The sequence below is a fragment of the Lepidochelys kempii genome, chromosome 1 (assembly GCF_965140265.1).
Source record: "Lepidochelys kempii isolate rLepKem1 chromosome 1, rLepKem1.hap2, whole genome shotgun sequence".
NCBI lineage: Eukaryota > Metazoa > Chordata > Testudines > Cheloniidae > Lepidochelys > Lepidochelys kempii.
The window spans coordinates 219596766-219624624 of record NC_133256.1 but is presented as its reverse complement, the minus strand read 5'-3'; the positions used below and the strand labels follow the sequence as shown (position 1 = coordinate 219624624).

The window sequence follows — 27859 nt, the reverse complement described above, 5'->3', positions numbered from 1 at the left end:
TTAAGGGATGGGGCAAAAGGCAGAAAGAATACAGGCAGTGCACATTTCCCAAATACCAATATTAACAGAAAGAGAAATGGAAAAGTGTTCAAGTCAAAGCCACACAAAAACGAAGACTAACCTTCAGGTGTGTACTAGACCTGTATGCACAGCACTTTGATGCTAAGATTTGGAATATTAACCCCGGAGACTTCACATCTTAAAAATACAAAAGAAATAAAAGAAAATGAATGTCAAAAAAGACAGAAATAAATGGTACTTTAATAATCTCACTAAACTATGAGAGACTTTGACAAAGAACAGCACTAGTGGAAGGAAAGCAAAGAATTAGAATCAATCATTCACATATTTCCATACAAAATCCAAAACAGCAGAGTCACTGATGTGTTTCGCTGTGTCTGAGAACGAGTTCAAAACTGGGCTCTGAATGCAGAACAGTTTCTCTGTAAGAGAAAACCCCCAAAAGAACAAATTCCTAAACATCCAAATTGTGGAATCCAACCGATGGGAACACATCCATGTGAGGGGGGTGGGGGGACGGCGGAGAAGAAGCTGGGCAACTCCAAAGCAATGTATGCAAGGGAAAGGCTTTTGATAGAGTTTCATATTCCAAGAAGGTATGGGAACAGGGAGGAAAGGAATCTGGCTACCTGTGTCAGTTCCAATCTCTGAATTTCTTCCCAATGTCCTTTTACTGCAGCGTGACACCAGGAGAAAGGCAGCCAGTCCTCTACCAAGCAACTGCAGGTGCAGCCTTCAGGATACATACCAAACACAGACATATGGCTTAGATCAGGAGTGGCAGACACACAGATTACAATGTTCCATTATTTTCCTAACTTTTTAGAGCAAACCAGTAATGTATCAGTGCCTCCGGAAATCATTCCTGACTTTCCTTTTGGACAATTCTTCTAATTCAGTACAGTTGCATAGACAGATTTCACAGAAGAAAGAAATTACTTTTCTCCCCTACACTCGTTAAGTGTAACATTTTCAGAAAAGTAGGTAGATCCACTTGCAGGACTGTATGCTCAATTACATGCTTACATTCGTGCATGCAACTAATACAGCTACCTCTGCAAATCAGGTATTTGCGTATGCAAATCACCAGTTAGCTTGGCCAAATGACCATTTACAATGGACAGATTTCCATTGACTTCAAGGGCAGTTGTGTATTTTCCTACCTCCAACCTCCCTTTCTGAAAATTTGGACCATAAATGTCCTCTCCCAGGGAGTTACCTTCAGCACCCTATTGGGTTTACAGATATGATTAATGAAATGGTGTCTTAACCAAAACAGTGGCCACTGAGTAGCGAATAAAATTTGTTGCCAAAGATGTCAAACCACAATTACAATGACTTCCTTTTTCTTGCATAAATATAAATTAAAAAATATTTTTTTTTACAAATTTTGAAATAAAAATACGTAATACACAAAAAAATGACAAGCTACGTAGGTGTAAGTATAAATTAAAAAAGCAACACAAGATCAGTTAAAAACATTATAAAAAAGATGCCCTAAATAGCTTCTCAAGCAGCCTCTGAAAGAGAAAATAGAAATATAAAGGATTATTCAAGATGGTTTCATCTTAGTGGAATCACATACGCCATTTGTAACAAGATCTGAAAGGAAGAAAAATATTTTGCTCACAAACCCCGACCCTGCAAATACAAATACACACGTGCTTCACTTTAAGCACATGCATCAGTGTTTGCAAGACAAGGGGGATTCTCACCTGGCTAAACTTCAGCATCTCTCAGAGGCAGGGTAAGTGCCCAGCCCCATGAGGCACCTAAGCGGAGGGGAGGGGGAGGAGAATATTTACAAAGACAAGTAATTTACATTTTGAATAATGTAGCATTGTGAATGGTGATTACGGCATTCACAGTTACAGAATGTGATGGATAAGAATACACATAGTCTTGCGTTATAAACTCCTGTTTTCACTAGCCTCTCACTTTTAGCAAGTCTTCTATGTTTTGTTTCCCACACTCCCATCAGAGCCCAAAGGCAAATGATGCTAAGAAAGTTAAAGTAAAATACACTTTAGTGGGTTTTGAAATGACTTGAAATGACTAGAATAAAATAGATCCCTTTTCCCACTTAAAAAAATGAAGATACGTTTTTTCCCTGCAATGCTAAGAGCTGTCTATGCGGTAGCCTGCAAAGATGTCTATGGGTGTGAACCCGTGCTCACTGCAGTCAAAGAGAAAGCACCCATTGACTTTAATGGTGTAGGAGCAGGGCCTAGATGCCTGACTAAACCCTAACAGACCTCCATCAATCCTTCCCATGAGGCTCTGGGGAGCAAATCCCCATGACGTTCCCGTTGCTGAGACCCCATTGTCCTCTCAGGGCAGGTAATGGCATCTACCCTTCCCAACCAAAAATGGCTATACAGCATAAGGACTTGATCCAAAGTCCATTCAGGTCTACGGGAGTTTTTCCATTAACTTCAATGAGATTTAGCTCAGTCCTAAGGACCAGATTTACAAAGGTATTTAGAATCCAAAAGATGTAGATAAGCACCCAGACATCTAACTCCCATTGAAATCAATGGGCGTAAGGCACCTAGGGACAGATTTTTAGGCACCTAACTCCCACTGATTTAATCAAAAGTACAGAATATTTTGGGGAAATTTTCAAGCAAAGGGTCGATTTTCAATATCAGTCAGTGCTGGCCTAACTCCTCTCTCAAAATCCGATCTGGTCTCTAACTCCCAATGATTCCATTGGGAGTCAGGCACCTAAACACCTTTTAAAATCTGGCTCTTATTGCCTATATGCAGTGACCTTTAACTTTCCTACAGGTGTTTATCTTAGATGGAACATAAACATAAATTTGGGTGGAAAATTTGAGAATCACCTTGGGTGCTTTTTCAAAGTTCAAATATCTGGATAAGGTTCAGTGCAGAAAAGGTCTCAGAGATGTAAAATCTGGTAAAATCTGATTTAATCATTTTTCAATTTCAGAGACTTTGTTTGGGATTTCAGAAATGTTTAGCAGTGGCCTAACGTTGACCCCAGGAAGAGTTAAGCCAATGGTGAGTGTGAGGGTTGCGAGCCCTCCAGGATTCTCCTAGAATCTCCAGGAATTAAAGATTAATCTTTAATTAAAGATTATGCCATGTGATGAAATCTCCAGGAATTCGTCCAACCAAAGTTGGCCACCGTAGTGAGAACTACTGAAAATTCCACTCTGCATTTGAAATTTTCTCCCAAAATATTCTGATGAAACACTTCAAAACAAACACACAAAAATTTTCAAACTAATCCAGAAGAACACGTTTTCATATTGATTCACATCAAATAGAAGCAAAATGAAAATGTTTCAATTTTGAGGCTTTTTCCTCCTCTCTATCTATTTACTCCTGGAAAGGGGATAGAAAAGATGGAGGAAGGAAACAAAAAAAGGAAAAAAAAATCATTCTGATTCTACTCAGTTCAAATTAAAATGAAAATTTTTCATTTTAAACTGTTTTGTCTAAAATCTGGAAATGTTGAATGATGCAAAAATTTTATACAGAAATGTCCATACTGTTTGAAAAGGCATTTTTCATTGAAAAATGTGATTAATAATTTTCAGTCAGTCCTAAAAAGAGGAATTAAAGGCATAGCCAATCCAGCATCCTAAACCATATACTTTCAGAATAGTATACAACAATCTGTGTTATGCACTGCAGTGCACACTACATGTTATTTTGTTATGGGTAATGCAAGCAAGGATAATGCAACGTAGCAGATTAACATTCAGCATCACACTTCGTTCTGTTATTTTTATCCTGCTGTTTCTTTCACTCACCAACTCATGACTCACACCCTTCCCAGACTGGAATTTCCATCCCAGTACTGTGTCTCATTGGGTGTGCTGTGGACTGCTATGCCCCGGGAAGCCTTCTCAAGAACAGCACCACTGTCTCTGCTCCAGGTCACTCTAGAGAACAAAAAAGTGTATCACAATTACTGTGGCTACTGCGGTCTGTTTAGCAAAGTGCTTTTAGCATTCAGTGGGGATATGGCATTGATTTAGCTTATTACATAAGTGTCAGAGTAACAGCTGTGTTAGTCTGTATCCGCAAAAAGAAAAGGAGTATTTGTGGCACCTTAGAGACTAACCAATTTATTTGAGCATGAGCTTTCGTGAGCTACAGCTCACTTCATCGGATGCATACTGTGGAAACTGCAGCAGACTTTATATACACACAGAAATCCGATGAAGTGAGCTGTAGCTCACGAAAGCTCATGCTCAAATAAATTGGTTAGTCTCTAAGGTGCCACAAGTCCTCCTTTTCTTTTTACATAAGTGTCAACACTTAGGAACCTAGATGATAGAAACACCGAAGACAGGTAGATAATACAAATACAGAGAGACCATCGCATGGATAACCTACATTTCAGAAGCCTTTATGAAGGCTCTTGTGAGATGGGCAAATGAAGTTCAGTGTGGATAAATGCAAAATAATGCAAGTTGGAGGGAAAAGCTTAAATGACTCCTAAACCTTACAAGGTTCTAAATTTGCTGTATCAACTTAAGACAGTGACCTGGGTGTCAGTTGAGACAGTTCAGTGAAGACCTGTGCTCCATGGGCAGCTGCATTAAGAAAAAAAGCTACCACAATGTTAGGATGCATAAGGAATGAGATGGGGAATCAAACTGAAAATATTATAATGCCTTTATTCAGTGATGCCACCTGGTCAGGAATAGCATGTGAAGTTCTGATCATTCCTTCTCAATCCATGACCTCTTACTCTCTTAGGTGGTCCAACCTTTCGTGGCTACAGTGGGGCATAGGACCCTTCCCTCCAACCCACATCGCTGCTTAGGATGTAAATGGGAAAGCAAGCTCCATATGGCCACTACTCCCACTGCAATCAAATGGGTGAGGATGGGAGCAAAGAGGGGCAGGAAGAGGGAGAATCCTTGGCTCCACTCCACATTCTGTGTGAGCCTGTGGAACTGAGCTGGTATGGACAGGAAGTAATCTGCCCCTGTTCTGGGGCCGCAGCAGATGACTTGCCCATGCAGCAAGGGGGAACAGAGAGGCACTTGGACTTTCTGATTTACAACTCCTCCCCTGCACTGCTGCTGCGGTTGCACACATATGCACTGACCCTTACACAGGGCTGTGCCTAATGGCACAATCTAGCTCTTCATCTCTCCAGTACTCCCAGTCAGATCCCTGGGCCCTCTGTTCTCCCTCAGTCTTTCATGCCTGGTCCTACAGACACCCCCAAAACCTTCCCAAGGAGACGCCGAAGCATGATGCACTCCCATGAAAGTTACATTATGTTCTCTGCAGATCCATTAGCTTTGTAGCAAGCTTAATCTCCTGTCAGCTCAATTTTCAGCAGGTTCTTCTAGGTCCACTGCTGATGGTGAGCTAGACAGTCATACAGCAGTGCCAAGTGGCCTGCCATTGCCAGAGACATTTTACTGCTCTATAAGCTGATGCTACGTCAGGTCACCCGTTGTGTCCTCTGTTCTACTCTCTCACCCAGCCCAAAGCTAGAGTACGACTAACTGGCTGAAAGGGAGTGGATGTGCAGCAGAGGGAAGGAAGATTGAAGGCTTACTCATACTCCCCAGATTCAAATGTCAGGGCCTTCCATCAGTCCAAATAGCAGGACATCCTGAATGTGGAAGCATGTCCTTAGCACACCAGTCATGTCATTGCCTCTCACCATCTTTCCCAGCTGTAGAAACCCTGAAGCAGAAGCCTGAAGAGGCTGTGGTTACTGACCTGAAATGAAACCTATTGCCATTTTAATGATAATTTTTTTAGTGGGAAAGCTAAGGGAATCAAAGTAGACCAAAGAAGAAGCAGTGCTCTCAAAGCAGTGCAGCATCCTGCTGTCAGCACCTGTGAATGTTCGATCCCAGCTGCAGTATCCCAGTACCCTGGTGTTACTGAATCAAATCAGTAACAGGTTGTGCTTGTCAAACCCTGCTCAGAGGCACTGTTCAGCAACACCTGTCCTGTGCTTTAGCCTCTTGTCCTGAGCCTACGTTTTTCCTGAGCTTGTAGCTCATTTGACTTGAACTAGTACCATCCTATCTAGGTCATTCTGACATCTAACTGTCTGATTTGAGTGGGACTCTGACAATATCTTGCTAGATTCTCCCAAGCACCCCAGCCTCTTCCCACCATCTGAGAGGTGCAAAGGTGCTGGAAATCAGCCAGTCTGGCCACTGCTATGAATCCGCCTGGCAAGGGGGAACTCTCCATTGTCACAGAGCTGTGTACTGAGGCCTTGTGCTAGACCCATCCCATCCACTCAACCCCAGCATAGCGAGAGGGAGGCAGGTTGGGTGAAATACACTGTGCTTTATCTGTGACTCAACTGATGTATGGACCATCAGGGAACATAGCCAGTTGGCAACAGTTAGAGCACCCCCAGGTTGCTCTCACCTGTGCCAGAGTGTCATCGAGAATCAGGGAGCCATAATCAGCTTCCTATTCCCCCCGACCCTTTTGTTGAGTCAAATGGAAGCGCAATGACATTGAGCCATCAGGGCCTGACAATAAATTATTCTGGGTCATCAGGGCCTGAAAATAATTTGTTCCTTAAGGACAAGTCCTATTTTAGTGCAAGACCTATAGGTAGCTCCCTCACTCCTAGTTTTGATACCAAAGATGTTTCTTAATCTACAAACTGGTTTGTCTTTCTCATTTGAAAAGAGGCTTTAAATAGGCAGCCTAGGAAAGATGTAACTAGGAAGTCGGTCTCTTAGCCCTGGTCTACACTACGAGTTTAGGTCGAATTTAGCAGCGTTAGATCAATTTAACCCTGCACCCGTCCACACGACGAAGCCATTTTTGTCGACTTAAATGGCTCTTAAAATCAGTTTTTCTGTGCTCCTCCCTGACAAGGGGATTAGCGCTGAAACCGACATCGCTGGGTCGATTTTGGGGTAGTCTGGATGCAATTCGACGGTATTGGCCTCCGGGAGCTATCCCAGAGTGCTCCATTGTGACCGCTCTGGACAGCACTTTGAACTCCGATGCACTAGCCAGGTACACAGGAAAAGCCCTGGGAACTTTTGAATTTAATTTCCTGTTTGGCCAGCATGGCGAACTCAGCAGCACTCAGCAGCACCATGCAGTCCCCCATGAATATTTCTACGCTCTCCCTATCATCTCCGTCCCTGAGGTTATCACAGATTAGAAGGCGAAAAAAATGCACTCGCGATGACATGTTTTCCGAGCTCATGCAGTCTTCCTGCACTGATAGGGCACGGCTTAATGCATGGAGGGATTCGGTGGCAGAGGCCGGGAAAGAATTGCTGTGTTTGCTTAACAGCAAAAGTATCATGCCTCGCTAGCGATCCTGCCCGAGCCAGGTCGCTGTGTCAGCCTTGGGCGGGGGCATGACCGCTGTGTGAGCAGGAAGGCCACAGATATAGACATTGCATGAGGTAGCTTCTGTAGCTAGAGAAAACAGTCCTGTGCATTCGGCAAAGTCTGGGGCAAAAAAGGAGAAGCCCCATGACACACCAAACTATTAATAATACACAACCACACGTTACATAAGGTATAATAGGGAACACGCAAGGGATACGTTCAAGTTGGGTTTCCATAGTGTAGTGACAGGTTTCAGAGTAACAGCTGTGTTAGTCTGTATTCGCAAAAAGAAAAGGGGTACTTGTGGCACCTTAGAGACTAACCAATTTATTTGAGCATGAGCTTTCGTGAGCTACAGCTCACTTCATCGGATAATGAAGTGAGCTGTGGCTCACGAAAGCTCATGCTCAAATAAATTGGTTAGTCTCTAAGGTGCCACAAGTACTCCTTTTCTTTTTGCATAGTGTAGTGGTTATCACATTCACCTTTTTCTGACTCCCCTCCTGCATTTTTAGTCTTAGAACAGACCGCCCTGTGAAATTTTACTTTAAATTATATGAATTATGAGTTAAATAATATGGAAGCTCTCTCTAAGTTATAGTCCTGGGTTCCTTACCCTTTCAGCTGCTCTGATAAATTAACATTTTTGTTAGGGGCGGGGGGAAATTTTCATGAAGCCTTTTATAGGGACTAAATGCTATCTAGGACTCTGAAATAATCTTAACGTGGCCCACAGAGTGCAACCCTTCATTCTGGATTTGTCATTCCACAAGTTGAACTGCTCCTTACTACAGTCCAGGCTTCATGAGCCATGGGAGCAAGGGGCAGGCTGGGGTAAGTGCTACCGCGTGGTGCTGCCGGCTGGTAGAGCAGCCTGAGGCAGAAGCCTCCAGCTCACATGATATTCCAGGCAGGACTGAATCTCCATGAGATGAAATTTAAAGAAGAGAATGACCTGGAGTCACTCCTATTCGGTGCTCTAAGAGGAGGATAGCCATGTCCGTCCAGGTGCCCCGATCAACCTCACCGAGGTCTGCCAAGAGCACCCAGGAGACGTACGACGGCTATCAGTCCTACTGCACGGTCTGCCACGAAGGCAAGGAGCTGCTGCTGTGTAGCAATGCCGTACCTTGTAGGCCAGCAGCACCCGGGAGACATACGGTGATGGTGAGCTGAGCAGGCTCCATGCTTGCCATGGTATCGCAAGCATGGCAGCAGGCTTAGCGGGGCTGATGGCCGGGATGCCGGCTGGCAGGAGCTGGTGGACAGAGCCCCAGACCAGCAGCGGGATGGGCCGCAGCCGGTCTGGGGTTCTGTCCACCGGCCCTGCTCAGCCCACTGTCTGCCTGGGGTTCCAATCATCCAGACAGGCAAGGGGCTGAATGGGGCCAGCAGACGGGCCCCCGGAAAAAAGGCGCGAAACGATTGTCTGCCGTTGCTTTCACAGAGGGAGGGAGGGGGGCCTGAGGACATGTGCCCAAAACCACCCGCGACAATGTTTTTGCCCCATCAGGCAATGGGAACTTAACCCTGAATTCCAATGGGCAGCGGAGACTGGGGGAACTGTGGGATAGCTACCCACAGTGCACCGCTCTGTAAGTCGATGCTAGCCATGGTAGTGAGGACACACTCCGCCAACTTAATGCACTTAGTGTGGACATAAGCAATTGACTGTATGAAATTGAATTCTAAAAACCGACTTCTATAAAATCGACCTAATTTAGATGTTAAGGCAAAGAAACGGGCACCTAGGGGGTCTGGACTCCTAACCCTCTCAGTTGCTATATCTCATTGGCTGACTTTGACCAAGTCACTTGTCTTCCATGTACCACACAACGGCAACTTCATGGTACATGAAGGACCACACTAGAATATAAATGTTGGCTTGGCTTGAGATGCACTGAAGAAAAACATTTCAATAAGAAGCATGTAGAGACACTAGTCGCTTTGCTGAATGCATCATTGAAAGGTACAGTAATAGGAGCAGGGTTAGAGACTTAATAGAACAGAATAGGCTCTTTAAAGGGGCAGAAATCTTCCCCAATATAAAGTGATACCATTTCGGTATAGTAATTTAGCTGGTGTGACAGTTGAAGGAAAGGAATCCCAGAAGAAATTAGCACTGCCATTTTATTCTCCTCCTTTATCCGCATCAGACATGTCCCTTGATTTTTGAGATTTTATGTTTTCTCCATGTTGTGTCGAGGCCTCCAAATTAAGAGAGCTCAATTTTCTGGAGCTGGAATTTTCTTTTCCAGGAGACATTGTGTGTGTTTTCCCTGACTATCTGCCCTCAAAAATCCATGAGCAAATGTGGGATTCTGCATTTTTTGGCTGATTTAGGCCACATTTATATTTAATCTGACCCTGAATGAACTATTTTCAGAGTAGCAGCCGTGTGAGTCTGTATCCATAAAAAGAAAGGAGTATTTGTGGCACCTTAGAGACTAACACATTTGTCAGATCATAAGCTTTCGTGAGCTACAGCTCCCTTCATCGGATGCATACATGAACTAGTTGGTTATCTTGCTGGAATTTAAGTGAGATCAGTTACAGAGAGGAAGCCAACAGTCTTTCTTATTACAGGTTTCCATTGAAAGAGTAAGTCATCATATATATCACTGAAACCTGATGCTGATATTTAGGATTGTACAGTGCATCCCTCAGAAAGGTACAAGAGTCTGATTTCATTCTGTTGCATTCAATATCATAAAGTCACTGACAAGTGTTTTACAGGTGTTCTTTATATAATGTAACAGTATTGAACCTACTCTTCAACTCCATGAAGTCAATAGCGAAGTCCCAGAGACTTCCATGGAATCAGGACTGGGCCCACTATTTTCCATACAGAGACTCACAACTAACCTGCATGTGTTAGCTGTTCAAATTTGTTAGGGTTAGATTATCCCTTTCACTTCCAAGCATGGGAGAGAACTAGACTGAGTAGATCTGACCTGGCATACAGGGAAAGATGGGAGTAATAGCTCTGTGACATCATCTGTCCCTCTCCCTGGTCCTGAGGAAACTCCATGGTGAAGGTACTCTCTCTGTGAATCAGAAAGGAGAACTGGAGCATCACCCTCCCAGAACGTGCAGGGATTACCCAAGCAAAATAATACCGATCCTGTCAACACAAAGTGTGGTGTCCTTCACCATGCAATTAACAATTGCCCCTCCACAAAGACGGAGTTTGGAACAGTGGGGACTACAGGAAGGTACCTCCACTCTGATGAGCCTCTTAAAGTCTGTCAGAGCTAGATTCCTCTTCTGGAGACTTTATAACCAATTTGATTGAAATTATTGGTGCTTGTTCAAAAAACGGTGTCATTCATAAACAAACTGTTATGTTCTCATCATACACATAGGGTATGTCTACACTACAGGGACTATATTTGCATAGCTATGGTACTGTAGCTATGCTGGCATAACCTGGTAGTGTAACACCGTCTACACGGACAGAAGGGTTTTTTTCCAGCAGTGTGGGAACACCACCTCCCCTAGCGATGTTAGTGAGATCAGTGAAAGCATTTTTCTGTTAACCTTGCTGCATTCATCTTGCTGTGGTTTTTTCACACCCCTGAGTGAGGTAATTCTGCCAGCCTACATTTTTCAAGTATAGACTAAACCCCAGAAAAGTTAGATAAAAACATAAATACACTTGCTGGAAGACTGCAATATAACACTACTTTATTTCACAGAATTCAGAACAAGAACTCATAAGAACCCAAGAAGATTGAGAGAGAGAGAGAGAGAGAGAGACAGAGAGAGACAGAGAGAAAGAGAGAGAGAGAAAAGCAGGTAGGTCCCTAAGGCAATGAGGTACAGCTGACCCCACCTTGCTTTAAGCTGGCTTTTTCCAGACTTACTGTCTGCTGACTGACTAAGATGACCCAGATCACATGGCTTTGGTAAGAGCCCTCATTCCTGCAAGCAGAACTAGGAAATGGCTCACATTTAAAATGATAGCTAGTCATTTTTAGCCAGTTTCCAATATACCACACAAACAAAATTTGTTAGATTGAAAGTATGTTTCATTGTAGTCCAGTGAACAGCCAAACTACAACATTACACTTTTGCCATACAACTTCTGCATTTCTTAAAAAATACAATCATTAAAATACATGGCAATGAAAAGTTAACGTGTCCAGTCAGTTCCTCATGGCTTTATAATCCTTCATCACTCACCATCCACCCGATAAACACCATTTACCAACCTTACTTTTGCCTCCTAAAATTTGAAAACACATGCACAATGGTGAAAATAACACATTGTTAGGAGACTGAAAAATACCATTTTGTATTCAAGGGATTCGTTTTCAATAGCCTCCCAGTAATTTGTTCCTGTGACATCTGAATATGTTTTCAGAAGGGTACATTCAGATTGGGTGGGTGTTGTGGTTGGGTGGACCAATATCAATAACTTTCACTAGTGCAGACTTGAGAATAAATCATCAGTTTTCATCAGGGCAAAAGGCTAGTAGTGGTGTGCTTCAAGCTTCTGTACTAGGTCTCATGTTGTTTAAAACATTTATAATGATCTGGAAAAGGGGATGAATAGTGAGGCAATTAAATTTGTAGATGGCCCAAAGTTATTTAGGACCAGAAAGACTATAAGGAACTTCAGAGAAATCTAAACAAGTTAGTGGAATGGACAACATGATGGGCAATGGCCAGTGAATATTTCAGGGGGGGGGAATTAAACCACCCTTACATTTTAAGGGTTCTAAATTAACTGTATCCACTCAAGAAAGGGATTTGGGGCATCACTGTAAACAGCTCAAGGAAGAGCTCTGCTCTATGTGCACCTGCACTCAGAAAAGCAACCAAGATGTTAAGATACATAAGGAATGAGAGGGAGAATAATTAAAAAAAAATATTATGATGCCATTGTACAAATCAATGGTGCAGCGTCATCTGGGTACAAAGACAATGAGAATTATCACAGGCCTAGAAATATTGTTATGTGAAAAGAGAATGAAAAGACTGGGATTGTTTATTTTAGAAAGGAGATGAATAAGGGAATACATGATAAAAGTCTATAAAATAATGAATTGTATAGATAAGGTAGATTGGAAGCTTCCGCTATCTCTGTCTTATAACACAAGAACAAGGGGACATTCAATCAAAATAAGAGGTGGGAAACTTGAAATCAGTAAAAGGAAATACTTTTTCACACAACGGGGAACTAAGCTGTGGAACTCACTGCCACAAGAAGTAGTTAAGGCCAAGAACTTAACCAGATTCAAAAAGGGATTGGCTATTTATATGGATATTACGAATACCCAGAGTTATCATAAATGACAATAAAAAATTGGGAGGGATATTAAACTTTGTGCTTTAGGGCTTATGCCAGTCTCTAACTATTAGAGACCAGGATGAGACCTAATGGCTACTGTCAGGCAGGATACTGGGTTAGACGGACCACTGTCTGACCCAATATGGCAAGTCCTATGTTCCTAAATCAGGCCCTGTGCAACCCAATATTTTAAATAGAATGAAATCTAATAGCAATAGAACTTAACCTTTTTTAGTAGTCAGTCATCTCAAGACAAACATGAAAGCACCCCTTGAATTAGACATAGATGAGTTGCTTTTCAATTCTGGTGTCATTTGCAAATTGGATCATGGTTGAATGTACACCAAAGAAATGCATGACAAAGAGAGATGTGAGGCATCTATGCTACATGAATAGATGGACATTTATTTATTATTCATTACTATTATTATTCAGAAAGCATCAGGAAACCCTAAGAGTCTTGGAAGTACCTAAAAATAGCAGGGTGCATCACTGCTTGAAGACTGACAGATGGAACTCTACATTGGTGCAACTACTTTAAAAGAAGAGTTAAGGAAGAACAAAGAGCGAGAACATCTGAGTCTTGCTACTTTGTGGAGGAGAACATCAACAAGATAGTATAAAGCCCCCTCATCTCTTCCAGCGGTTTCACTTTTGCTTCGCTGCTGTGACAGAGGGAGCTCCACAGGCCAGAGCTGAAAATAACTGCAAAGCCAAGAAAGAAGAAAATATTTAGGATGAGATTTTCAAAAGCATACAGCATTAGCACAACTGCAACCACTGAAATCGATGAACTTCGGCTGGCTTCATGGGAGCACAGTTATGGCAATACAAAGTGCCTTTAAAAATTCCAGGCTTATTTTTTAATGCAGTGAGTTCATTTAGAATTAATGTATCTGAACTGACATGTTTGCTCCAATAGTTATTTCTGGTACCCTTCAAAATACTTCTTAACATCCTCTTATACTGTGGTATTATGATGCACTGCAATATCAGATCATCTGTGATATGCTCTCAGATTGATTTTAGAGGGAAAATACAAAGCACCACTTGACTCAGAACTCCTTCTGCAATTCTATTTTCCAGGTTAAACGTTATGCACTGACAGTGACATCAGGCCTTATATAATGTCATGTGATGTCTTTCTAGACAGTCTAGATGCAGACTGAATCACAACTTTGCTTTAGAGTTGACAATGAATAATAATTATATTGCCTCCAGCCTTTTCCAAAATGCTTTCTCATCTCACTGCTAGTTCAGAGCCACACTGAGGCCCTCATAGACGTCAGTGGGAAAATGCCGGTTGAAGTCAATGGGAGCAGGATCGTGCTCCTGGGGCTCAATCCTGCTCTTATTGAAGCCAATGGCAAAAGTCTCTTTGATCTATATGGTGCAAAACCAGGCCTTTGGGGTTCAAGTTATAGAACAAACCAAAGAGGTTTCAGCAGGTTTGTGTGTGACCTGAATTCTGTCCCTCGGTGTGCCTTCCGGGCAGGAATAGAACAGAAATTTTCACACCTTAAAGGATTGGTTTTACTCTCCAGTCAGTGTTTGCCTATAATGCCCATGAACCTTGATGAGACCTATAGTACGTTTGCACATCAAGCACTATAGTGCAACCGCAGCAGCCTCTGTGCCTTCTTTGGGCCTTGTCCTCCAGGATGCTGAGCACATTCTGGGAACTGCTGATGGCTTTTAACTCCCAATGACTTCAATGGGCATTGAGGGCACTTAGTACCCAACAGGAGGTACTCAACACCTTGCAGAATTAGGCCTTGGTGTAGGTGTATAGATGACTATAGATGATGGGTAACATTTCATTGGTTATTTAGGAATCTAAGGGTTTGTCTACATGGTGGGGTAATGTGTTCTATGGGGGTACGGTTTCTAAAGCACACTAATGTGTTGCACATTAATTGGTCCATGTAGACCCTGCTGGTGTGCTCAAACAGCACTATGTTAAAGTGCACTAGGGAACCATTAGTGCACACTAGCAGGGTCTACGTGGACCAATTAATGCACAAGACATTAGTGCACGTTAGAAATCACACCCCTGTAGAGCACATTACCCCACATGTAGACAAGCCCTGAGTGCCACTTGCTTTCAGTGACTTTCCTAAGCATCTATGTGCCTTTTGAAAATGGGATTTAGTCCCAGATACTCAAAAGGTATTTAGGTACCTAATTCCCATTGATTTCAAAAGGTGTAAGGCTTGGTCTGCACTTGAAAGTTGTACCAGTATAACTATTTCATAGTGGTCTGGGGTTTTGTACTGGTAGAGTTATACTGGTACAACCCCTATTGCAGGCATAGTTATACTAGAACAGGAATCAGCAACCTTTGGCACGTGGCTCATCAGGGAAAGCCGCTGGTGGGCCAGGACGGTTTGTTTACCTGCAGCATCCGCAGGTTCAGCCAATCGCAGCTCCCACTGGCCGTGGTTCGCCGTTCCAAGCCAATGGGAGCTGCAGGAAGAGGTGGCCTGGCCTGCGCCACTTCCCACAGGCCCAGTTGGCCTGGAACGGTGAACCGTGGCCAGTGGGAGATACTTTGCGCTGTTCTGGGAACACAAAGGGAGAGGAAGCCACTCACAAGCCCGCTGTTGAAGATATCCCCAGAGTGGGGAGTGGACACAAAGAAAACATAGCTGGCTCCCAGACACAATTTAGAGCAGCGCCTGGGTTGCTCTAACCTGCCCTGAGAGGTGTAATTGGTTGTTGATTCTCATCTTCTCTTTAGTTTTCCCTTCTCCTGAGCTGCCCTTGTTGGCTATTGGGGGAAGGGGGCGAGGAGGGAAAAGGGAGAGAAGCCATCCTTTCCTAGGTACTCCCTTAGGCTTAGGCAAAGCCAGTCAAGCTCCTATCCTGCTCTCCCTGGAGGGTCCCATTGCTCAGCAGGGAAGACCCTGATCCCTTCCCCCTAGTGACAAGACTGATGCAAACACTTCCATTTAATAATCACAGGGTGTGGTTCAAAGAATTCCTTTCCAATGATCATTAAAAACATATTTTCTTTTTGAAACAGTCACCTTCGAGGGTCACAATTTACATCCCTGAGGGCTGTAAGTGGCTCCCAATACACACATTAGATACCACAGCTGCAGCCAAATGTATTCTGTTATATAGTGCATAAACTGATTGTATAAATGAGGCATGCATGAATGTGTTGTTTTCACAGTAGTTAATCAAGGAAGCAATGTTGTTTTCCCAGAAACAAATAGAGTGTTTATCAAAAGTTCCTGGCCATATTATAATAAGAGGTTTAAGTGGAGCATGAAGGTACAAAAAAAGACCTTGGGCAGATTTTCTGCCAGTTTATGTGGTCAACATCCAGATATGAAACAACCTCTTCTTCATTTAGGCCCAGATTACAAAGGTATGTAGGTACCTACAATGCACTTTTAGGCTCCACTGAGATCCACAAAACTCATGACAAACCCTGAAGGCACATAAACTCATTCAGCGGCTAAGTTTTGGCAGTGAAAGTTCCCTAGGGGCCTGTGATAAATGAAAGGGGGAGGTTGCTCCCATTTATGGACACCCAACCATCCAGTAGCTATAAAATCCCACTTAGTAGCTGTTCTCTAATTGCTCTACCTACAAAGGGTTAAAAAGTTTCACTGCTATGCATCGTTAAAAGGAAGTGAGTGGGCACCTGGCCAAAAGAACCAATGGAAAGGCTAGAACTTTTAAAAATTGAAACAAGACACCCCTTTTGTCTGTCTGTGTTGTTCTCCCAGGGAGAAGTGAACAGGACAACGACTATGTTGTAAGAAGCTTGGGGCCAAGTATGAAAAATCCCCAGTATCATACCTATAACCTACTCATTTGAAACCCCAGATATGTAAGTAGATCAGGAAATGTCTAGGAGGATGCTATCAGGTTTATCGCTTTTTATTTCTTTATGGCTTGTGGACTCCTCTGTGCTAACCTCAGGTGTTTTTGTTCTGCTTGTAACCTTTAAGCTGGACCTCAAGAAAGCTATTCTTGATGCTAAATCCTTGTCCTTGTTTATTTTTTTAATCTAGCAAATGCCTAAGTTCCCAGGTGTATTTTCTTTCTTTTTTTTTAATTAATAAATTTTACCTTTTTAAAGAACAGAATTGGATTTTTGTGTCTTAAGAGGTTTGCGCACATTGTTTAATTAGCTGGCGGCAACAGCTGATTTCTTCTTTTTTTTCTCAGCTCTTCCCTGGAGGTGGGGTGAAAGGGCTTGAGGGAACCCCACAGGAAGGAATTCCCAAGTGCGCCTTCCTGGATTCTCAAAGGGGTTTCTGCACTTGGGTGGTGGCAGCATCTATCCATCCAAGGTCAGAGAAAAACTGTAACCTTGGGAGTTTAATATAAGCCTGGAGTGGCCAGTATTAATTGTTAAAATCCTTGCGGGCACCCACCTTCTCTACTCGAAGTGCCAGAGTGGGGAATCAGCCTTGACAGGGCTTAAGTTTCTACCTCTGGGTACATGCAATGCTGCCTCACTCTAGGCACCTGGGGAACTATCTTCCACCTAAGCTCCAGAGCAATTCACAAATCAGGGAAGACAGGTGTTTGGCTACCTTAGTCCTGTGCAGGGCCCGATCTGGTAGGCATGCTCAGAGGCCATCTACCAGATAGGGTCCGGTTCAAAATCCTACCAGAGGAGGAGGTGGTGGTCATGTCTGTGCCCTCTCAGGTGGGTGCCCTAATCACTGGGCTACAGAGTCATTCTCTCTGGCCCAATGATTCTTTAAGCATTTATCCACAGTGGAACAGTCATTGGGAGTGTGAGAGAGCAGGAGGGAGCATGACTCTGTGGTCCAGTGTTAGGGCACCCATGTGGGAGATCCTGGGTGCCTCGTCCCTGCTCCAATCTCTCCATAATGATCTATCCACAGTGGAACAGCTTCAACAGCTACCTACTGGCTCACTAATCTGGGCTTGGTTATTTGAACATTAATCATCACCTCTCTTGCCATACGAAAGAAGAACAGAAGAGATTGAGGGAGCCCCCACCTCAGATTACCCCATAGCTCAGTCGTTAGAGGGGTGGATGAGCCCTGTTCAAATCCATTCTCCCACCCTCCCCTCCAGCAATAGGGAGGAGAAAAGACGGGTGGTGTGGCTGCCTCCTCCTCTGCCTGTAGTTACTGCCTGCGTAAGCAATTCTTCTGAGAAACTCCTGAGGCACCTGAACCGCCTAACTCCAGGACAGTGGTTCCTGGTTGTAAATAGCTAGCTGAGATTATCGCCGCCCTGCAGCTGGGACGTAGGCAACTGTCTCTCTGAGAGGGGTGGGGCTTAGCACACACCCTTCTCACTGACATCACCCACTGGCTAGTTTAGGCGGCTCCCCACCTAGTGCACTGGCTCTTGGGACACGGAGCAAACCAATGCCTAAGTTCCATTGCGAATCTAGGCCCTCGTGCCTGATTCAATGGGAGTGTTTCTAGTGACTCCAAGGGGTGTTGGAAGAGACCCCTAATGAGGGAGCTCTTAACCCTTTTCATACAGCTACTGCACCAAAAAAAAAAGAGCAGCACAATGAAGCAGTGTAACATACCAAATGACCAGAGTGACTGCAGGCCAGACTTTTAAATTTTTTAAAGGTATTTAGATGCCTAAAGATGCAGATAAGCACCTACTGGGATTTTCAAAAGTGTCCTACGAGGCACCTCTGTCTGCACCTGTAGGCTTTAAATACCTTCAAGAATCTGGTCCTAAATCCTTGGAGTTAAGGCATAAGACTCAGGCTCAGGAACTGTGTGTCTTATTCCTGGCCCTGAGGTTGTGTGCCCTTGGGCAGGGTGCTTAGGGTTCAGTTGTGCCCTGTAAGCAAAGCCCTGTATTGAGGACAATGTGGAGCTCCACTACCTGAAGGAAAGTTCTAGGAAAAGTTTTTCCTCCATGGAGGAGCACGCCAACTCCTATGCCAATTCTCGAGGTGCAGCATACATAGCTGCTTGATGCATGGCGTGGGGAGGCATCACCCAACCCCATTTAGGGGCTCTTGTGCCCCTGCAATTAAAATAAATAAGCAATCCCGGAGGTCCAGGAAGCAAAGGGGCTGCAACTGTGTCCCTACTGCTGTCTGGGGGTGCAAAAAGCAAATGGGGGTAGAGCTAGTTTCTTTGTAACCCAGCCACCCACCCAGCTGTGCAGCTGGACAAAATCCGACTATTGATCTTTCTGTGTTTCATTTTCCTAATGTGTAAAAAGGGGCTAATATAATTTAGCTCCCTCCTAAGGGTGTTGTGAGGTTTAATAGGCCTGATCCACAGCCCACTGAAATCAATGGGAGTCTCTCTGTTGATTTCAGTGGGCTGTGGAGCAGGCGGAATGTTTGTAAAAGGCTCCGGAATCACTGGATGGGAGGAACTATCTTAATGCAAGGTTATTATTTTCCAGTGTTATAACAGACCCCTACTTCCCACTGGTATTTTGTAATTTCCCTCTAATCACTGTTTGTTACATAGCAAAAGAGAGACGAAAAAGAAAAATCAGCACGAGCTAAAGCCAATGTGATGTTTTTTTCCCTGTTATTCAGCAATACTACCTATCGCAATGACAGCACGAGGGCATTAGCATACAGTGGGCCAAAATCTGTTCTTAGGATGCACCCGTACAAATCACATGAACTGAGTTCTGTGCTGACTTACCCCACGTGCAACCCCATTAACTTTAATCAGGTTGCACCTCTGTAACTGACAGCAGAATTTGGCCTGCTCAGTGTAAAATACTTCTGTATGCTAACTCCATAGTTGATTTAATAAGGTAATTAAAACAAGCACCCTGGGAAGCCTATAAACCTGGTTGCCATGCCCAGTACTATTAATCAGCCCCATTCATTCTTATAATTCTAGTGTTTCCGTGTACAATAAAAGGCCCCGGGCCTGATTCACCTCTGTGCTAGCCCTGTTTTATGCTGGTTTACTCCAATTACACCAGCATAAAACTGGAGTAATGCAGTGGTGAATTAGACCCAAGAACAGTATTAACCAATTTTTTCACTGCCATCAGGTTTAAACCTTGGAAAATCCTCTTTTCACCATTGTCGTTTGCAGCACAGATATTTTTCCTTCTTCTGGGAAGTAAATGTAAGATTGGTTGCTTATCCTTTGGTAAGAAAAGGAAACTGACTGTGTCCTCACTATATCAGATGTGCCAGAATTCATTTCTACTCTTTCCCTAAATACAGAAGGCAAGAACTACACACACCTAAAGAACCAACTTCATTAATTAGGCTCCTTTTCAGGAAATGTACCTGTATCATGTTTCCTATTCATGGGAGACTAAAACTTCACAGAATCTGCTATTGGCAGCTCTCCCGGGATATTTTCCATTCGCACATATTTCTAAAAATGTCAACCTCACTGTAACCATTCTCGTATGGGAAGCCCGACATCAGATGTACATTAGATTGGGGGGAAAAATCACAAAGTACTTTTAAAAGGGAAAACAAATTTCAGGTATGTCATATTGGCCCATGTCTACAACCCTGGTCCAATGATACCGAGAAACCATTTTTTGGACCCTGCGATGGCACAGTCATGGTAATACAGTTTGAAAACGAGCAACGAGAACTCTTTAGTTTTAATTTATGAACAATGGATTTTATGTGAGACCTTTATTAAGGCCTGATTCCTGCACGTTAGGGTGTATTACCGAATATAGGAAAAAATCCTACATGAGGCACTAAAATCCAAGCCTACTCCCCAATCCTGGAATTAAAAACAGACAGCTAAGCAGCTAGGCATCTGGCTCTAGGAGTCCTCCCCAGAAAGGGGAGTGCAATGCCGTGGCATGTCAATTTCACACCAATCATCAACCCTAGATGATTTCATCACCTGATTTTGGTCCCCACCAGGTATAATCACTTTGGGACTAGTCTCCTTATAACTCCTATTCAGGGTGTGAACTAAATATGGAAATACAAAAAAATGTGCAATCTAGCCATTTTGCATGTCAAGCATATGGAATAAGCACGGTTGGGTCCCCACACACTCTCCCTCTCCCTGCACCAACACGTCCACTCATCCTACTAGCCATATAAGTGAGAGCCCAGCTGAATAGGTATATTAAGGATGAAGTGAAAACAGACCATTCCCAGGTCTACCTGAGCAGGACCCAGGGGAGGGTCAAAGGTTCACTTCAGTGGAGTTACTCCAGATTTACACTGGTGGACCTGAGAGCAGAATTTGTCCCCTAAGCTAGTTGAAATTTACACTTCATTGTCCATTGCCATTTTTAATTCTATATTTAGCAGCTTCTCACTGCAGAGGAATCAGTAAAAAGGCATAAATTCACTCCATAATGGGCACATCTGCTACTAACTCCAATGGGAGTTATGTCCACTTCCACCGGGGATGAGACTGGTCCATGAACTGCAGTTCTGTCCTCTCACAAATCTGAGCCTGTTTTCTGAGGCAAGCATGTGTTTCAAACATATCATTCCTCCAAGTGCTTCAAAATACTAAGACATGATAATTGACTATTTGAGGTTATTTCCAATAACAATGGACCTGAACGAACATCCTGAATTGTGAAGGGGTGAAGGCAAACCCCTCCTGCTGTGTTTGGATCTGAGTCAGCTTCCCTGTGTTAGGAGGGGTGTTCTAGTGGACTTTACGCTTTTCCCCAGAGTTACAAGAGAGTTCTAGTAATGGTTTATTTCCTATAGACCACAGTATAGCAATTACTGACAAAGAGAATGTCCCTAGGGTTCCAAGAGAATTCTTCTGACACTTGCAAGATTTCCCATCATTTCTAAGTCCAGCGAAGCTCCAGCTAGTATACAATGGCCATTGGCAGCTTAACTACCAGGTGGTTAAAATGCCAATAGCCAGTCTACAGTGTTGCTGTGTGGGTGGGATACAAGAAGGTTAGTGTAGAACATAAGGTAAAGCAGCAGCATCCTCCCCTCTTTGTTAAAGTCACAGAAGCCCTTCCCTAGAATTCAACCAGTTTGGGCCTCTGTTGAATGGCATCGCTGGGTGGATGGGGGACATCCAGAACCAAACTGGACTCTACAGCAACAACCCTTTCCAATCTATGGAAACTGACAACATATAAAATAAGGTCATGTTGACAGAGTCAATATAATATGGGACCCATAGTCCACTATTCCTAGTGGATCCAGCTTCTTCCCATGGACACTGAACTCTGCTCCACTGCCGGTCCACAGCAGGTGCATCTACACCCCTCTGTCATCTAAAGCTGAATGTGCACAGGTTTGCTTTGTTGGGAGACACAGGATGGGTAGGAGACTTCAGGTCTCCTCCTTGACAAAACTTCCAGATCCCTCAATAGGAATAGAACCCACACAGGTCCCCACTGGCATTAGTCAGTGTAAACACCACATTGAAATCCCTGGAGCTTCCAGGCCTTGCATTACGATTTCTCCCCACACTTCTGACCCAGCCACTTTTGATCCTACACTCTTGCTTTTATCACATATCTCTTAGATACTATTTCTGTCCATTCCCCTCAGTACAGTACCTGCTTAACAAGGTATGAATTCAATGGCAAAGCAAGATGGCCAAAATTTAGGTAAAACCAAAATCTGAGACACTTCCGACCATACTAATATTCAGTCAAGTTCATTCTGCATTAAATATATATATATAAAATCAGCAGAATATGCTAAAAAACCCCACAGCTACTAATAATATTTAATATCTGTGTATTTAATAATAATAGTATTTAGTGCTTACATGGTGCTTTACCTATTCCAAGCAATGGAGATCTGTTAACTAGTTCCACTTCACAACACTCCAGAGAGGTACATGGGTCAATCTCACTTAAAGATGGGGAAACTGAGCAAGACATTCAAAGTGCCTTGCCCAGGGTCACACAATGAGTCAGTGGCTGAGTTAGAATTCAGAACCAGCCATGAGCTCATTCCTCCAGACCATGCTATCTTAGACAAAGTTGTGTTGCCTCTGTGTGCCTCAGTTTCCCCATCTGTAAAATGGGGATCATGATATTGGCCTCCTTCACAAAAGGCTTTGAGATCTACAGATGAAAAGTGCTATACAAAAGCTGGGTGTTTGTTGTTTATTATTATGATGATTATTATTATCATTAAAGGTCTCTTTTCAGACTGATCATGTCTTCCTAATTAATCATTTGGCAAGCAGTCTGAAACTTACCACTGCACTAATGGTTACTTTATCTAATTGAAATGTTCAGCAATTTCACTGTATAACAACAAACTATTTTTCACATTAACTTTTCTCATCTTTAAATAACCCTTTTATGCCTTGAAAATTATAGTGTTTCCTAAAGCAAAAAAAAAAAAAAAAAATCATAAAGTTCGTTCACATTAAAAACTTCCCGCAATTACTCCCCCTCAGATTTCCAAAACATTTAACAAGAGAGAGAAATTACAAGGCTACGCTCTTTCTATCATGCAAATCTCTTTTCAGCTGTCCACAAAAATCACATGCATTTCCAGCTATGTGAAGGGATATGCAGATTCAGCAGGGGAGAGAGGGAGGAGGGAAAGATTTAAAAGTGCCTTGAGCTTGCCCAAAAGAATTAAGTAGAGTAGAATCTCACTAATCCCTACTAACTTTAGGGAGGGCAAAGAGAACCTTGGCATGGATCTGTGATGTCTGAAGATAACCAAGTGCTGGAATGACACCAGTGCAGGGAATGAAATTCTACTGTACACACAGCCTGGAATGTCACCGCTGCTGACCCTGCTCCTAGCATAGCTGCAGACCCTCAATTGTCTGCACTACTGTCTACCTAGCCATCGTATTTCTAATGCCCTCATCAACCCTGTTGTAACCGAGTGCAAGCAAACTACAAACCTGATTATGAGGATTTGCCATTGTACTGGTTATTGAAGGCTGGAGCAGCAAGATTACACTGTACATATCACCTATATGGAATATATAATATTGTAGTGGGCTTCCCTGCCTCCCACTATCTGGGTTGCAGGTGGGCGTGATTTGAGAGAGAAGTGAGGTAAAGCTGCATGGTAAAGATGAGGGCTCTCAGGTTGGCACACATTAGGTCTGTAAGTGGGGCGCTCTCAGGATGGTAAGGGAGAGGGTGGTGAGGGGAGGCACAGTCAGGATGCTTAAGGTCTCACTTTTTGAGATGAGCAGCTGTCAGTACGTGGGGCTTTAAAGTTTGAGGTGCTCAAAATATGGGAAGGGACAGAAGCATGTGATGCAAATGTCAGTGGAGCCAAATGTATATCAATGCACCTGGGCATAGGGTGTAAAACAGCATGGAATTTGGCCCCTGCTATTCAGCTGCTTTCTGCAAGGTAGCGAGTGACATTCTTCATGCCACACTGTAGCCAAAACACAGAGCTGTGATTTGTCTTTCACTTCGCCCTCATGAATGTCATCAAATGCTACAACCCTTCTTGCTTTCTTTGGGAACCTAATCCCTTGGTGATACTGAACCTGAGGTGACAGATGATTCAGCAGAGGAGTTACAAGATTTTTTACGTTATTGTGATAATTTGACATTTTTTGGTAAATCGCCTTTAGGGTAATCCATCCATCCAATGATGGCTAGCTAGGTCACCGAGCACAGATGCTGGCTCAGAGCCAATGGCTGCACTGCCCCCCAGCCAGCCAGGCTGCCACTGCTGGGTGTGAGTGCAGAAAAGCATAAAGGAACACGGAGAGTGAACTGCTCAGCCTTTGGGGGGGTTGGTCTCGGGATCCCTATTTTATATATCAGGTCAGGCCCTGCCCAGTGGCACTTGTGCAGCATTACTGGCCCAGTGCACAAGAGAAGCTGTATTGAAAATACAGCTCCCTTTCTCTGCAGACATTTTCAGTTGGTGTTTCTGTTTATACTTTTCTCTGTGGGAAAGGAATACAGTATCCATTGTTCAGAAAGCACTTTGGGGATAAAGGGGGTTCTAGAACTGTTAGTTATGGTATTATCATTTGTAGAATGACAGGCTCTGATGTGCAAGAATGTCCACTAGTGATCAGGCTGAGCAACCAAAACTCGTGTCGCTGGTGACCCAAGGTATGATTCAAGCCAGCATCCCAGAAATGAAAGGCTAGTGCTTTTCAATACCTTGTATCATCCTGCCCCAAATGACAAGTCATTAATAACCATTACATATGTTTCAGTGACTGAAGAAGGTTGATCTTGAGACCTCACATGATGCAGTACATTGCCCAGAAGTCCTGACCAATAACCACTATTATTTTCAAACTTTGATTGATTTCTTTTTTACTAAACTCTTACATTTTGTGCCTTGGATTGGATTAAAGAGGTTTTTAAGTTTGTTGTTAATTTCCAGGTCAGCTAACATAAAATCAATAATGGTCTGCGGCAGATTTTCTTCCTGAAATGGTGGAGAATGGGTGAAAGCAGCATTAACTCTCTCCAAATTTCACTCATAATGTGTGAACTTTCTAATTTTGGTTTTCTCCTCCTTCCCTCCCCCTCTCCCCCGATTTTCTTTTGCAGCAGTAAATTGGGTAACAATTTGTTCCTCCTCATTGTTTTACCTCTTCAGCACTGCATATAGGAGTGATCAATGCCAGAGCCTGCTCCCACTGAAATCAATGAGAGCTTTGCCAGTGAAGTCAATGGGAGCAGAACCAGGCCCTCTCTACTGGAAATTTATTTATAGATATTCTCAGTCAGGACACAAACTTGCAACTCTTATTCATGCAAATAGTTCCTGCTAGAGTGGTTAGTGCTGCTGACTTTAATGAGACTGTTTGAGTGAGGAAGGATTACTCTCAGGAGTAAGGGCTGCAGGTACTCATTTATAATAAGAATAGTGGAATATGATAGGAAACGTGGAAAGCTGAGTTCTGATCCTGGTGTACCACACAGCACTTAAGGCCCAGTCTTGCAACCCATGAAGCACATTCCGAAAAGGACTAAGGCTCCCAATTCCTCCCCTTGAAGTCAATGGGAACTAAGGGCTCTAAGTCCCCATTTAGGCACATACTTAGCTTCAAGCACCTGAATAGTTACTGAAGGCAATGGGACTTAAGCACATGCTTAAGTGTGTTGATGAACCAGGGCCTAAGCACTTCTTGAATCCCAATCCTCAGCACCTTGCAGGCTCTATCTCTTTCTGCCTAATAAGCCTCCAGCAATCTCTTGTCCTTGAAAAGCCATGAAATCTAAATGTGTGATTGACAGTTTAAAAAGCCAAGCCAAACAAATATTTTCAATCATATCTGAAGAATAATTGGTTTCCCTTTTATTTGACAGCTCTTTCCTTTTATTGGGGAAAAACACAGCACGTGAGACAGTCAAATACCAAGAGAAAGCATTAGACAGTCCATTTGAGCGTTCAGACTGAAGGATGAAGAATGATCTGATGAGCTTGTAAACAGCATTGTGCAGAAGCAGACTCCTTTGCTTTCCTAGGGCCCAATCTTGATGGATGCTGAGCACCCACAACTCATCCCAGAGAAATGCTCCCCTCAATTACCCCAGGGACCATCCAGCATAACTGAAGGCAAAATTTGGCCAATTGACTTAATTGGACTTTAAGGACACTTTGCACCTTGCAGGACTAAGTTCTATGCTACCTCCCCAAACTCATTGGGTCTGATTCTGCTCTCACCTGAACCAATTTTACACCAGTGCTACTTCATTGACTGCATTTAGTATGTACTATTTTTATTGCATTAGTGGCCAGAGAACCTAAACAGGATCAGGACCCCATTGGTTTGCCAGGCACTATAGAGACATTCAGGTCCCTTCCCTGAAGAGATTACAGTCTAACCTGAATACAAGACCAAAGCGGGAGAACAAACAATGGAGAACACTAGGGAGGGAGAACTGGGGTAATGGCGACAGGGAGACATAGTCAAGGCCTGATCCTGCAAGCCCCACTCAGGTATCTCAAAAAAGGACTAACTGAAGTCAGTGGGACTATTTGCCCATAAAGGCAACTCTGATAAGGCCTTAAAGGATCAAGACCTTAAAAGCTGCAGTAGGCAGACTGTGCCACCTATTTTTAAAAACATTTTTGCTCAACCTGCACTTTAGGCTGCACTTCTCATGGAGGCAGAACTCCCACTGGAAAAAAAAGAAAGGTTTGCCTATAACAGGAATGCATCAGGATCGGGCCCTTTATTTGTAACTTCTGTTGTGAATGATTTCTAAACAGACTACAGCATCGCATTCAAACTAAAAGACAAAGGTCTAATGCCAACGGGGAGAATCCTGCACGCCTTTCTCAGGCAAATTGTCCCTGGCTTTGAGTTGGGCCTTATGTGATATTTCTTTACACCATCTTGAAAAGATTCTGCTTGCCTGCTCACCTGGCATGAATCATATTTTTTGGAACAGGAGGGAAAAATATCACTTTTTTTTCCTTAGCATCAATCATGGTAAAGGATGGGTGGGTAGATATTGTGCATGGATTATGGAGCATTAAAGGAAATTTTTGCAAGGTTGATTTACACTAACAGTGCATACAATACTGTATTGCATACAATAGATTCTTGTCTTAAGTAACTATTAAGTGCATTGAAAATTTGATAAAAACAAACCTTGAGCGCTGACAATCAAGACTTCTCTTCCATGACCTGCTAATCTTGCCATGATAAAGGCATGAAACATCCTTCAGCAGTGCAACAGGAGTTTGTAAAAAAAATTGTAAGCTCTTTGCAACAGAAATGATAACGTAGCGTTTCGATTTGAAGTAACGAATCAACTTCATTTCAGTGTTCATTAAGGTAGCTGCACAGTGCCATGTCATCAAAATGAAGATGGTCTGTCATTGTCATTTAGGAAGATTGAAACTGTAAAATCCAGAGCTTTGTGACGGTTTTGCTTTGAAATAACGAAAAGAAAACATTTTGATGAAAGATGGTTCTTTCCTCCTCAGTCCAAGACATAAGCCACATGATGGTTATTTAAGTAGCACTCTGTGCCATGTCAGACTCTAAGTGCCACCCGTTTGGGAAATATTATCATGAAAAACAGCAAGCCATTTATACAAATGGCATGGGTACGCAATGTGCCTGATTCATGTGCTAAAGAAATCTGGAGTGTAAATTGAAAAAGCTTTGCAGATACCGCACACATGATTAGCTTTCAAGTTGTTTCCTCCCGTTCCCACTGTTTTTGATCTGTTGTGCACTTGGATAAAAACTAGGAGCAGCGGACAATAGCCTATAAAAAAATCTCCAAATTATACCAGTGGTAGAAAAAGAAACAAACAAACAAAAAGCGTCACCATTTTTTTCTGGAATAAAAAGCACAGGGCTGAATTATTAGCAATTC

General features: G+C 43.1%; 1 long non-coding RNA gene across 1 annotated transcript; it reads right to left on the bottom strand.

Moving 5' to 3' along the window:
• Positions 1–10: 10 nt before the first annotated feature.
• Positions 11–27859, bottom strand: LOC140899417 (uncharacterized). Its single transcript, XR_012155310.1, has 3 exons — positions 27124–27859; positions 3804–3935; positions 11–754 (listed from the first exon to the last, which is right to left on the bottom strand). It is a non-coding gene; the product is annotated as an uncharacterized lncRNA (long non-coding RNA).